This window comes from Saccostrea echinata, unplaced genomic scaffold (genome assembly GCF_033153115.1).
Source record: "Saccostrea echinata isolate AGI-Se365-2 ecotype Australia unplaced genomic scaffold, CSIRO_AGI_Sech_v1 ptg000006l, whole genome shotgun sequence".
Taxonomy (NCBI): domain Eukaryota; kingdom Metazoa; phylum Mollusca; class Bivalvia; order Ostreida; family Ostreidae; genus Saccostrea; species Saccostrea echinata.
The window spans coordinates 15329447-15343659 of NW_026889755.1; positions in this window are offsets into that span (position 1 = coordinate 15329447).

The window sequence follows — 14213 nt, forward strand, 5'->3', positions numbered from 1 at the left end:
TGTCTCTGTTACATAATTAACTGGTATGCAATCTTGCATTAGATTACCTTATCTTATTTATAAAAGCGTTTTTCTTTTATTGTATTAGGAGAAAGAAAGACAAGACTTCTTTTTACAATTTGCCAAGCAAGTAAAGATTCACTTGTCAGCAACAGTCCTACAGAGATGCTACAGAAAATATAAAGCACAGGCCAATAAACAACTTCACAGTGCACTCAAAATACAGGTAGAGTTTACATATTCTTTGTTTTAAAATTGGGTGAACAAATTTCTTTCTCAAATATCATATGTTAGATGATAAAATATTAATTGTTGAAATAAAGTTGCGGTCTTGCTAAAATACAGTACTGTTGAAGTTTGGTATCTCGAACATCAATATCTCGAATATCATGCGTATGAAGTAAGGTAGAGGTCACAACAATCTTTTCTTTATGCATTTTAACCTCAATATTTTGAATTGTTTGAAATCTCCATTTTTGGCCCACCGAGTGCAAGATAATGAGGTTTACAGTAGGTAAATATGTGCTGTGTGTCAGATAAATTGTTACAAATAATGAGTTTAAACATTGATTCATTGCAGAACTGGGTGAGAGGGAGATTGTGTCGAATTAGGTTCTTGAAGCTCAAGAAGTCGGTTCTTGTGATTGAAACAGCAGCATTAAAGTGGAAACACACCTGCCTTCGAAAAGAAAAACAAGCAGCTACCCTAATGCAGGATACACATTTAACAATGGTAATTCTTTTTCAAATATTAAAGCCTTACATCAAAATGCAGGTGCCCAATGATAATCAACTGTCCCTTTGTCCATTCACCACTACTTTATGTGATAGGGAAAAGTCAGGGTTAAAAGGAGGGGTTCATATGAGTCACCATGTCCCTCTGTCTATCTGGCCTACTTGTACAATCGTGTTGAGACAATGACTTTGTAATGGAGAAACACTGGAAGCTCATTCTTGGTGAAAGATTGTTTATGACCTTGGTCAAAACCTCGATCAGTAGAGCACTAAACTGGCATGCCAGAGGCCCCATGTTCAAATCCATTCCAAGGCAGAAACATGTCTGTTACATAATTAACTGGTATGTGTATTTGCATTAGATTGTCTTACCTAATTTATAAAAGCATTATTTTCTTTTTGTATTAGGAAGAAGAAAGACAAGAACAATTACTACAATTTGCCAAGCAAGTAAAGATTCACTTGTCAGCAACAGTCTTACAGAGATGCTACAGAAAATATAAAGCACATGCAAGGAAACAACTACACAGTGCTCTCATAATACAGGTGGAGTTTACATGCTCTTTGTTTTAAAATTGGGTGAACAAATTTCTTTCTCAAAAAGGGTAGGTGATGAAATGTTAATTGTTGAAATAAGGTTGTAGTCTTGATAGAATACAGTACTCAAACATTAGTATCTCAAATATCATGCGTATGAAGTAAGGTAGAGGTCACAACAATCTTTTCTTTATGTACTTTAACATCAATATCTTGAATCCACGGATATCTCCATTTTTTAATTGGCCCAATGAGTGCGAGATAATGAGGTTTACAGGAGGTAAATATGAGCTGTGTGTCAGACAGATGGTTACAAAGAATGAGTTTAAACATTGATTGATTGCAGAACTGGGTGAGAGGGAGATTGTGTCGCATTAAGTTCTTGAAGCTCAAGAAGTCGGTTCTTGTGATTGAAACAGCAACATTAAAGTGGAAGCACGTCCGCCTTGAAAAAGAAAAACAAGCAGCCATCATAATGCAGGATACAAATTTGACAATGGTAATTCTTTTAAAGTATTAAGGCCTTACATCAAAATGCAGGTGCCCAATAATAATTACCTGTCCATCTGTCCATTTAACAAACTTTTATGTGATGGGGGAAAAGTCAGGGTTAATAGGAGGGGTACATAGGCCTTGTCCCTCTTTCTGCGGGGCCTACTTGTACAATCGTGTTCGGACCATGACTTTGTAATGGAGAAACATTGGAAGCTCATTCTTGATGAAGGATTTTTTATGACCTGGGGGGTTGGGGGGGTTGCTGTGGTTGTTTGACTGTTTATGACCTGAGAGTGTGTCAAGACCCTGACATCATTTGTACAAGTTCAAGGTAACTGGCAGAAAAACGTGTAATTCCTATCCTGGCCATATCTTGTAATAAAGAAACGTTGGGAGGTCGTAGAAAAAATGTTGCCAATCATCTTAAAGTGTGATTTCATTTTCACTTTTTTGGTAAATTCAAGGTAAATTGCAGAAAAGTGTCAAATTTATGTTTCGCAGAAAAACCTTGCAAAAACTTTTTGATTGCTTATAACCTGAGCATGTGTTTTGATCCCACAGTCATTTAGGCAAGTTCAGAAAAATGTATAATTTCCTTTCATACTGAATGAGGAAGAAACATGTAAAGCTCGTAATAGACAAAAGGATTGCTCATGGCCTCTATACATGTATGTATCTTTGGGGGGTATCATTTTGTGAGCTTCGATCCTCAGAGTAATTCTTAGTCTCTCTTTTCCCAGACTTTTGCTCTAATTATGAGACTTCTTTGTGCAAAGTCTTGAGAGTGAAAATCTGGAAAAAGCGAGACTAATTACATGTAATTTTGGCTGATGTCACCATTCAATTGATATAACATTTTTTTTGGTGAAAAATGGACTACAGCATGAGCAAATATATTGTCATGCTTGTGGTTAATCAGGCATAAACTGTCTTATGCACCCAGAATATTTTAATTTTGTGATCTCCTTTCAAGCAATATCAACCAAACTTGGTGTAATTTGTGTGTCAGATGGGGATTTTAGTATTTTAAAAAAATGGCCCTGCAGGCATTATTCTGTCATTATTATCAGTGTATCTGAAGAAAACCTATGGTTATTTTTAACATTTTTTGTTACATTTTTTTTTATTATAGGTGGAAGAGAAGGTAAAGGAGGAGGAAGAAAAGAAAAAGTGTAAAAAATTAGGGGTATGTGTTAGAACATAAACTCTATTATTGTAAAGCTCTAAATGTGTTAGAACATAAACTCTATTATTGTAAAGCTCTAAATGATATAGAGTGTTAACATATTTACGTCTGATTTTGGTAAACCTTGTTGACATTTTATCCCAAATCTTGAAGAAACCATTAAAAATCATCGGAAACTTGAGAGATTGTTGTATTTAGCAGTTTTTGCACACAAACAAAATCCAGTACAAATATAGAGAACTGTTGTTATTGTCGTTGTCAAATATTAAAGATACAACTTTACAAACTTTGTCCCAGAATTTCCAAAGAATTTGATGTTCATAGGAACTAATTTCCATTTAGTATTTCTGAATAAAAGGATAGTCTTTTGATCTAACAAGGAATAATAAATGTCTGTCTTAGAATGATAAATACCATAGATAATTTAGTATCTTTGTTAAAATCTGGATTTGAGTTCTTGCATGCCAGGCAACTATCCTTGAGATCATAGCTAATCCAATTTTGATGTAACCAGTAAAACTAAATTACTAAAGAGCATCATTCTGTGCATCTGCATATTGTATCATCTTTCTACATTTCAGAGAATGAAAAGATTAAGAAGACGGTTCAGAAAAACCTTTAGTTGTGTAGGAGGAAAATCCACGATATATGAAGTAAGTTAGTTTTATTTTTTTCTGTGGCTTTCTCAGTCACATCCCGGGCATTTCTTTACTTTTTATCTGTTCTCGTTTTCGTTCAAAGATAGGTGGTTGGATAGTTGGTATTCAAAATAAGGCTAAACGATTATTTTTTCATAGAATAATAGAATTTTAAAATAAATACTAGTGTATCATGATCAGTAATTCTTAGAATCTTGACATTGCTTTGGAAAAAAGATGTTTCAAAATTATATAGCATTTGTATAGATAATTGAAGAGCTATCTCTTTCACAATCGTTCTTTTTATCAGCTTTATCTTGCTTGCCCCCCCCCCCCTTTCATGTATATTTTGTTTATAATACAGTGGTTTTTTTTTCTTTTTTAGTTCTGAAGAGGACATCCAACCCACATTTACAGATTACTATATTAATAAAGTTTAAAATAGGGTCATTAATTTTTTTGACAATTCTGTCCATTTTGTATATAAAAGAAGCTTTTAATATTTATTAGTTTTGAATAAACAAGCAATAGAAGATATTCAATGTTTTGTATCAAATAAAGATGTAATAAATTGCATTATAAGATATTATTGATTTTTAGTTATAAATTTTGTTTATAACTAATTTTAAAGAAATAACTAAATGTCTTCCAGAAAAAGTAAATTTTTCTTACACATTCTCCGAGTCATGAGAATCATAATCTTGTGCTTACACCCATTTTCTGTGGTTCTAAGTGGATAAGAGTCATGGACTTCCCTTAGATGGGACACAGATCCATCCATTGCCTTATATGCAATTTACATTTTAAAAAACCTTACTCTTCTGTATAGTATTGACTCAAGATTGAAAGCTGTTTTTGACAACCTGGTTCACATTTATACCTCCTATTTCCATAGCCAGAATAGACCGAATGGTAGAACTGCTGACTTTATAGATATTGACACCGCGGGTATTTTTTTAGAGTCATGGTTCGAATCCACCTGGTGTCTCACTTTTATTGTAAAAAATATACGCCTTCTCAGACACTTTTTATAAGGGCTTGTGTATTTTGCTACAATTATCTATCCTTTATACGTATATTCATTCTTGATATAAAAGACCCTAAAGTGAAAGCAAATCGTAAATTCCTTTGTAACTAAAACACGATCACTCAGCATAGCACACCCTTCTTCGAAGACAAGAATTATTCACTCTGTGTTTATACTCAATACAGGTATTCTCGCCTGTAATGAGTTGCGATGGATTTCTATTTTATATATCATGTGCGGATCTGGAGAGGGTTCGAGATAGGTTTCGGATCCCCTGAAATTTGTGGAGTTATTATGTGTACATGGTTTTTTGTTTGTTTGTTGTTTAACGTCCCTCTCGAGAATTTTTCACTCATATGGAGACGCCACCACTTGCCGGTGGAGGGCTGCAAATTTAGACCTATACTCGGCACTCAGTGCCATTGAGCAGTGAGGGATCTTTTTCGTGCCAGCACCTACTGCGACACGGAACCTCGGTTTATACTGTTTCATCCGAAGGACCGATCTCCACGTTCCACATGGGATTCGAACCCGCGACGTAAAGATTAACTCCTTATACTCCGCGACCCGAGAGCAAACGCCCTAAACACGCGGGCGACTACGTGTACAAAGTAAAGTATGTTTACATAGTAAAGTAAATAAAAGAAAAATGACCTTGGCCTCCCCCCATCCCCCCCCCCACGAAAACACGGATTCCTGTAAAGTTGATAAGAAACTGAAAGTAAACATTAAATGCTGTTTTTTTTATTGGGGTGTAACCCCCCCCCCCGAAAAATATCCTGGATCCGCGCTATCCACCGTCAGGCACTTGAAGCGTGAACAACGTAATCTATGCATTCCCCCTTTACAAAATAATGTATAAATTACTGAGTGCATTTTCTGGGAAATGAGTGATTTCTCCATCATAGCAATCTTAATGTTATTCTGTGCAATTTCCAGTTTTATAATTTGGCCAATACGCGGGTGGGGTTGGTGGGGGATGCAGAGTTGTATAGTATCATGGTTAATAACGCTTTGTAGGTGCCTGTGCATCTAAAATTATGTTGTGTTCGCTCATACATGTATAAATATCGAATACTGGCTATTCATTTTGATCAAAGTGGTCTATTATAAAGTTACTTCACTCATATTTTACCAAAATGTTTTATATATATATATATATATATATATATATATATATATATATATATATATATATATATATATATATATATATATATATATATATATATACCATGTGTACGGCATTACATTTATGTTTCCTGTACCCTATGCTTTGCTTTTGTACAGGAATCTTCATTTGAGAATAAACATGAATAAATCAACTCGTTCTTGATCATCAACGTTTAATATGAACAACCTATATAATGTACATCGTTTTTGGTATAATTTATATATTTTCAAGAGATTTAAACTGGGAAATGTATCATATTTGCCGTTTTCCGTTCCGCGTTTTAGCAACACCCTCTTTAAACTGGAACTCCGCGTGGTTTTTAGCGCACCTCAACGAAGTTGGGGGAGCTTATGTAATACCCTCGGCGTCGCCGTCGGCGTCCCAGGTTAAGGTTTCTGGAGCAGTTTTCTTTTCAAGTACTTCTATGGCCTATATTAGTCAGAGATGCATGGAGGATGCTTCTAGTGTGTTTCATTGTACAGTCAAGGTTTCAGATGCTGCAATTTCAGCTAAAGAATGACCAGATTAATGTTTTTGGAGCAGGTTAAAGTGTTTGGAGCAGGTTAAAATTTTTGGAGCAGGTCTCATTTCCAAGTAACTATAAGCCCTATATTGACCAAACTTGCATGGATGATACATCTAATGATGCACACTACTGAACTTGCTTCGGATGCTGGATCTGACCTATATTTTCCGGATGAGTGACCGGGTTAAAGTTTTTGGAGCAGATGTCATTTCCAAGTAACTAAAAGCCCTATATTGACCAAACTTGCATGGATGATACATTTATGGATGCACACTACTGAACTTGCTTCGGATGCTGAATCTGACCTATATTTTCTGGATGAGTAACCAGGTTTAAGTTTTTGGAGCAGGTCTCATTTCCAAGTAACTATAAGCCCTTTTAACTAAACTTGCATGGATGATACATCAAAGGATGCACACTACTGGACTTGCTTCGGATGCTGGATCTGACCTATATTTTCCGGATGAGTGACCGGGTTAAAGTTTTTGGAGCAGATGTCATTTCCAAGTAACTATAAACCCTATATTGACCAAACTTGCACGGATGATACATCTAAGGATTCACACTACTGGAATTGCTTCGGATGCTGGATCTGACCTACATTTTCCGGATGAGTAACCAGATTAAAGTTTTTGGAGCAGATCTCATTTCCAAGTAACTTTAAGACCTATCTGAACCAAACTTGCATGGATGATGCATCAAGGGACAAACAATCTCAAAACTTGCTTCGGATGCTGGATTTGACTTAAATCTTCTGGATGAGTGACTAGTTTTAAGTTTTCAGATAAGTCTATTCTCAAGTAACTGCAAGCCCTATCAGACCAAAATTGCATAAATGTTGCATCTAGGGATGCACTGTTGCAACCACTATTGAAATAACGCCCACTATTGAAATAATTATTTCAATAGTGGTTGAGAGTGCATTTCAAAACCAAACACAGGTTGTAACCACTATTGAAATAACGTCCACTATTGAAATAATTATTTCAATAATGGTTGAAAGTGCATTTCAAAACCAAACACAGGTTGTAACCACTATTGAAATAACGTCCACTATTGAAATAACTATTTCAATAATGGTTGAAAGTGCATTTCAAAACCAAACACAGGTTGCAACTACTAATGCAATAACATACACTATTGAAACAATAATTTCAATAGAGGTTTTGAATGCAAAAATCATGCAAAAAATTGAAAAATCATTTCATTAGTGACCGTTTTTTTAAATAACAGTTGCATTAATACTACCGCTATCGAAATAATATCTACTATTGAAATGATTTTTCAATAGTGGTTGCAACAATGGACCTACTATTGAAATAACGATCACTACTGAAATAATTATTGAAATAGTGGATATTATTTCAATAGTGGTTTTATGCGTGTAACCACTATTGAAATAACAACCTCTAATGTTATAACACTTATACTTAGTTTTCCCAAATAGCTGATTTTATGTATTGACGAGTAGAAACGTTGGATTTACTACCCATATTAATAATGTATGCAAGCCCATGAATATACGCGAGAATAAACTTCTATTCTATATCCTTTTGATTAAGAATAACCATATTTTTATCAGAAAGTTTGTACACATATGAGATATCACAAAGATATTTTCTTTCTTCTTTTTAATGTAGATATTCTAATTTTCAAAACTATCTGTATCTATAACCTTTAACTTTCCCTGATTGATAACAAAGATGAGCCTTATATAACAAAATTACTTAAAATTAAAAGATCAGTTAAACCTCAGATGTCCGTGTAGTAATAGTATTTCTAAACAGAAATTAAAACATAAAATTACATATCATTTTTTAAACTCAATAAATCAATTTATTATGTTTGAAAACATAATGAAGAATTTATCCTTATATTTTTTCCAATACAGGGGTTATTTCAATGAGGCTTGCAATGTGGTTTTTATATTGAAATCATTGTAAGCAACTACTGAAATAATTATTTCAATCACTATTGAAATCATTATTTCAATCACTATTGAAATCTTTATTTCAATAGTGAACATTATTTCAACAGTGGTTGCAACTTGGTTTAGGTTTTGAAATACATTCAAAACCCCTATTGAAATCATTGTTTCAATAGTGAATGTTATTCCATTAGTGGTTGCAACCTGTGTTGAAAAAATTATTTCAATAGTGGTCGTTATTTCAATAGTGGTTGCAACAATGCACTCTCCTAGATTATTAGTTTAGTGTGGGACTTTGCCTTACCTAAAGACAACATTTGTTGAGGTGAGCTCTGTAATCTCTGATTACCTATGTTTACTCCTTAAGAGGACCAGTTTAGATGATGATTTAAAGAAGTTACCAAGTTCTGCATAACATAAAACGATTAAAGCATATAAAGAATTGACCACTTCATATAACGAATTAACAACGACAAATAATTATTAACCACATCATATAAAGATGTCACCACTGCATAGCATGGTTTTGAAATATATATAATAATTTTACTTTATAATATAATGATGTTAGTACTGCACATAATAAATTTTTCACTTCATGTAAAGGTGTCGCACTGAATGAAATGAACTTGGCACTGCACATGCAGCGTGTTTCATCTATACTACTATATTAAAATAATAGACTCGAATTTTTGGCCTTTAATACCGATAAATCGGAAGAGTACTGTCTTTTGTTTTATATATTTTAAACATCATTGGTACTTCAAGATTACCAATTTGTTTTTATTTTTTCTCAATTAAGCTTCGCTAATTAATAATCAACGAAAATTCCTAAAAAAAATTCCGGAAGTCATCCGGATTTTTTGGATTTTACAATCTTGCGCGTGCGCATTACATTCACGCTAAATCAGGGTGTTCAAATCGTAGACTGGTATTGCCTGCCTCTATTGTATATCGCGCATATCAGACAGGCAAGCCAGTCTATTCAGGAATCGGAGAAGACAAAAGTAATTTGTACTAAGTAGATATATATTTGTTATTTTATAATTTCTCTAATAAGAAATCATAAATATATATGAACAAAATATATAGCAAATTCGAGTCTATTATTTTAATATAGTAGTATAGATAAGAAATCATTAATATATAGCAAATTTCCAATGAAAATTTACACGTATTTGTATCATTGTTTCTGAGTTTATCCATGCAAATTTGATATTGTGGCCACGTGGGTAATCATTCGCCATCTCGGATACACTTATTGTAATTATGTTATTTATGTCTCTGGCCATCTCAACGCAAAAAGCTCATGATCGTAGAAGCAATATTAATGTAACTACCTGATTTTATTTTATCCTTCCTTTCTTTTATGCTTTTTTGAGGGGAAAGGGGGGGGGGGTTACAACTCCACCTAAAATCACATCTTGGTGAAGTGAGCATTCTTTTTCCGCCAAAAATTACAATTACATTATTTTCATTTCTTAACTTTGAAATAAATCGAAATAATTAAATAACGTCAATAAAACCAATATTTTCAATTTGAAATGTGCCTAAATGATTGCAACTTGAATTTGTTCGCCATGTTTACTATTACCTTCACTGCTGAGATTTATAATTTCACCTCCAAAATTTATTAAACTTTAAAAAAAGTGGGTGAAATATGTAAATTATTGTTATTGATCTTCAGTACGTTATATGGAAGGGACAGCCTGTTCTAGGCTAGATATTTTCTAAATATGTAAAGGTTGTCATGGTAACTACGCTTGATAGGTAGTCTGAAGGCAGCCCTTGCGGCCCGTACAGTTCAGTCTATCAATGCTGCTAAAATATCGATCGTTTGTAAAATATAATCCATGCATAGTAAATCTCAAAACTATGAGGTGGGACAAAATTAAGATCGTAAAAATATTTATTCAATGATGAAATGAATTATATTTAATCGTAGCAAACAAACTTATGTTTTATTAAATCGCCACAAGAAAAAATACACCAGCGTGAAAACAAGCTGTCTTCTTCAGCAGCCATGACAGTTCTCATGTGATGTAATGACTTTTGATTGAAAACGTTTAATACTGCAGTAGATTAATTTTTGTTATCACTAAATAGATATACAAATGTTTATGAGGTATGTATTTTATTTTTGCTGCATTATTTACGTATAAAGTAAGAAAAATTCCCATATTCAGTTCAAGATCCGCTCCCAAATTCTCATTGGCTGTCCCAAAATAAAATCGGTCAAGGTCAGTAAACTTTAAAGTTTGCGCTAAACTCAGACTATATTAAATATTTTGGAAAAATTTATGCTCTGAATAATTAAATAAGAAACATTTACTTTAAAATGTTTCTGATTACATTGTATGATTTCAATTAAAAAATGGAAGTGATATTGTATGATCCAAAAAGAGTTGTAACCCCCCCCCCCCCCCGGGAAAAGACTTCATTATTGCAGCAAGAAGTACCTTCAAGTTCCTACTTTCCTACTTAAGATACCCTTGCTTGGCTTATCTAAGATAATGATAATTTTTGTATCCCATATATTTTAAACTTAACATAAACAAGAGGTCCATGAGCCACACCGCTCACTTGAGCAACATAATGTTTTAATGGTCAATTACTCTAACCCAAACAGCTTTAACAAATCAGATATATCTGTTTAGTTTTTTATATTAAATTTTTGAAACATATTCTAACTTTTTTCTCCAAAGATTTTCATATGTAAAATTTACAGTAAATATTTTGCCCCCCCCCCATCCCATTGTGGTTGTACCCTATCATCACCCCTGTGATCGTCATCATCAAATTTGAATGTACATTATATGAATTTATATTTCAGAAAACCTCTCTGGTCAAATAGTTTTGGAAAAGAAAATTCATAAAAAAAAAATTCCTATAAATACTCCCATTGATACCCCTCCCCCATTGCGGCCCCACCGTACCCCCCAAGGGTCATGAAAGGTCATGATAAGATTTAAACAAAATTGAGAATGCTTCCACATAAGTTTCAACATTCCTGGCCAAAAGGTTCTTGAGAAGAAGATTTTTAAAGATTTTTCCTATATATTACTATGTAAAATTTCAACCCCATTGAGGCCCCACCCTACCCCTTGGGGTCATGATTTTAACAATTTAGAATCTACACTACCTGAGGATGCTTCCACAAAAGTTTCAACTTCCCTGGCCAAATGGTTCTTGAGAAGAATATTTTTAAAGATTTACCAAAACATTTCAATATTTCTTAATTATCTCCCATTGAAAAAGGGCGTGGTAGCTCATTTTAACAATTTTGAATCCCCTTTACCCAATGATGCTTTGCGCCAAGTTTGGTTGAAATTGGCCCAGTGGTTTTGGAGAAGAAGTCGAAAATGTGAAAAGTTTACAAACGGACAGACAGACGAACAGACTGACTACAGACAAAATGTGATCAGAAAAGCTCACTTGAGCTTTCAGCTAAGGTGAGCTAAAAAGTAAAACAATTAAATTACATTTGTTGAATCATAAAAGATGAAAAAAACTTTCAAATTGGTCACTACATTGTATTTATTTCGAATTTTCAATAACTATAACAGGTTTAAACACAACTGAAGCAAACATATTGTTTCCAAAAATTGAATCAAAATTATTCAAAAACCGAGGTTTTTGTTTTAATCGAATCGATCCAAACTATTCCTAATTTAAGGGTATTACATTAATTTTTATCAAAACAGACAGTCATGAGAGCATTTTCTTATATCATATATTAGATAAAGTACATTTGATATTCTTAATTTTTATTATGATCTCTTGAACAACCAGTATTTTTTTTTTGAGGGGGGGGGGGGGTTTGCTTCACATCTGCTAAATTGTGTAGAAATACCAGTATAGCACATTTGTCCATTTTCATTTCTGCTTTTACAGATTATATACATGTCTATTACCTGTGTATATATAAAGTATATGTATTAGCAGTGCTTAATAACTCTTTTATTGTTGAGGTCATATTTTGAACAAGTTGAGATCTGCAGTGTTAAAATTGTTACAAAATTTTTTACACCTTTAGCTTAATAACTGATTGTGTAAAAATACCACCTTAGCACATTTCTTCATTTTCATTACTTTGCTTGATATGTATCAGCAGTGCTCAACTCTTTGTTGTTGTCATATTTTCAATAAATATCCATAATTTCTTTTATTAAATTTGTTTGGAAATGTGAAATTTATGTAAGCTCTTGCGTGATTCGAACTCAAGACTTGATTTATAGCTAACTGGGGGTCAAACCCATTCTGCGCTACGCCGTTCCGCACCAATTTTAAGAACAAAAACAAAACAAAACAAAAAAAAAAAAACCAAAAAACAAAAACAAACAAACAAACAAAAAACAGAATTATATTCACATTCATTGTTTATTTCAAAAGTACCTTTCAATATGAATGTGTCGATGTATCTATTTTGTAAATGCCCGATATGCACATTGATGCATTCATAACAATGTCAGTTCCCGTGCACGCACGGGCAAAGTCTAGTATAATGTAATGATTGCACTATCACACAAACTATTTTTATAGCTGCATATATTGAACTTATCACATCATAGAAAGATTTCATTAATGAATATAATGGAATAACCACTGCATATAATGATTTTGCAGAATAATATAACGATATTATCACTTCATTACATTATTTAACCACTATACATATAATGACATTGCCATTGTATATAATGATAAAACCACTGCATATAATACATTTATCACTGGATATAATGATTTTACCACTATATATAATGACTTCACCACTTTATATAAAGGTTATACCACCTCATATAATATGAAAGTGACCTTCAGGCAGCTATGGCGTTCCATAAGTACAGAGCATTATTTTATGATCAAAATTCCTTTTCTCTGCGCAGAGCTCTGTACGAGTATATAAACTTCTGTCGTGATTTTATCTGTTCCTTCAGTCAATTTCTGTGCACGCTTTTCAACAAACAGTAAAAAACAAATAAAAAAAATAAATAAATAAAATAAAATAAATAAATAAAAAAAAAATTGGTAAATCGTGGATCGAGGGCCCCACCTCACACAAAATTTGAGTTCCACATCACCAAGCCAGTGGTTCCAGTGGTGAGCTTATTTAGTCAATAGGGAGACTTTCTTTACTTGAATCGCCCTTGCTGCAATAATGCAGCCCTCTCAGATTTTTATTTGGGGGGGGGGGGGAGAAGAGGGCTACAACTCCTTAGGATCTCCGTAATGGTGCAAGTGCGGGAGTGATTCACTAACGCACAGATTTCAGCTCAAATTATCAGTAAGTGGGTATTTTATTAAAATATCTTACCTGAACTCATAAAATGTAGTCATGCAAGACATGAATTGATCCAAAAATATACAGAACAATCCGTATATCGGTTATTTTTCGTCAACATCACAACTTGAATTTATCCGCCATGTTTACTGACCTTGATCGATTTTATTTTGGGACAACCAATGAGAATTCGGGATCTAGGGGAGCGGATCGTTTCCTTTAAGCATAAATATCACTATTTATGAAAAAAATATCACATGGAATGCTTTTATTTATCGATGTTTAGTGATACCATACAACACAATCATTTATCAACACCGACATTTACTTTATCAAGTGATTCTAAATTTCAAGCGCAAGTCTCTGTACATCACGCGAGAACTGTCATGGCTTCTTTATTTTACTTGGTTTTCGCGTATAAAGGGCTATGATGTTGATAGTGAATAAAAATTCCGTCTTATTGTAAGTAAGTTGAATGCAAAAACAATTTATTTTGCCTGCAGTCGCCCATATCTAAAAAATACATTTGCACCATTACGGAGATGCAGTGGAATTGTAGCCCTCTCCTGAAAATATCAGATATAAAAAAATCGGAGAGGGCTACATTATTGCAGCTAGAATCGCCCCCGAAGTTTCGTCAAATAAATCGGACGACTCGGACATATTGCGGGGAAAAGGTTTATG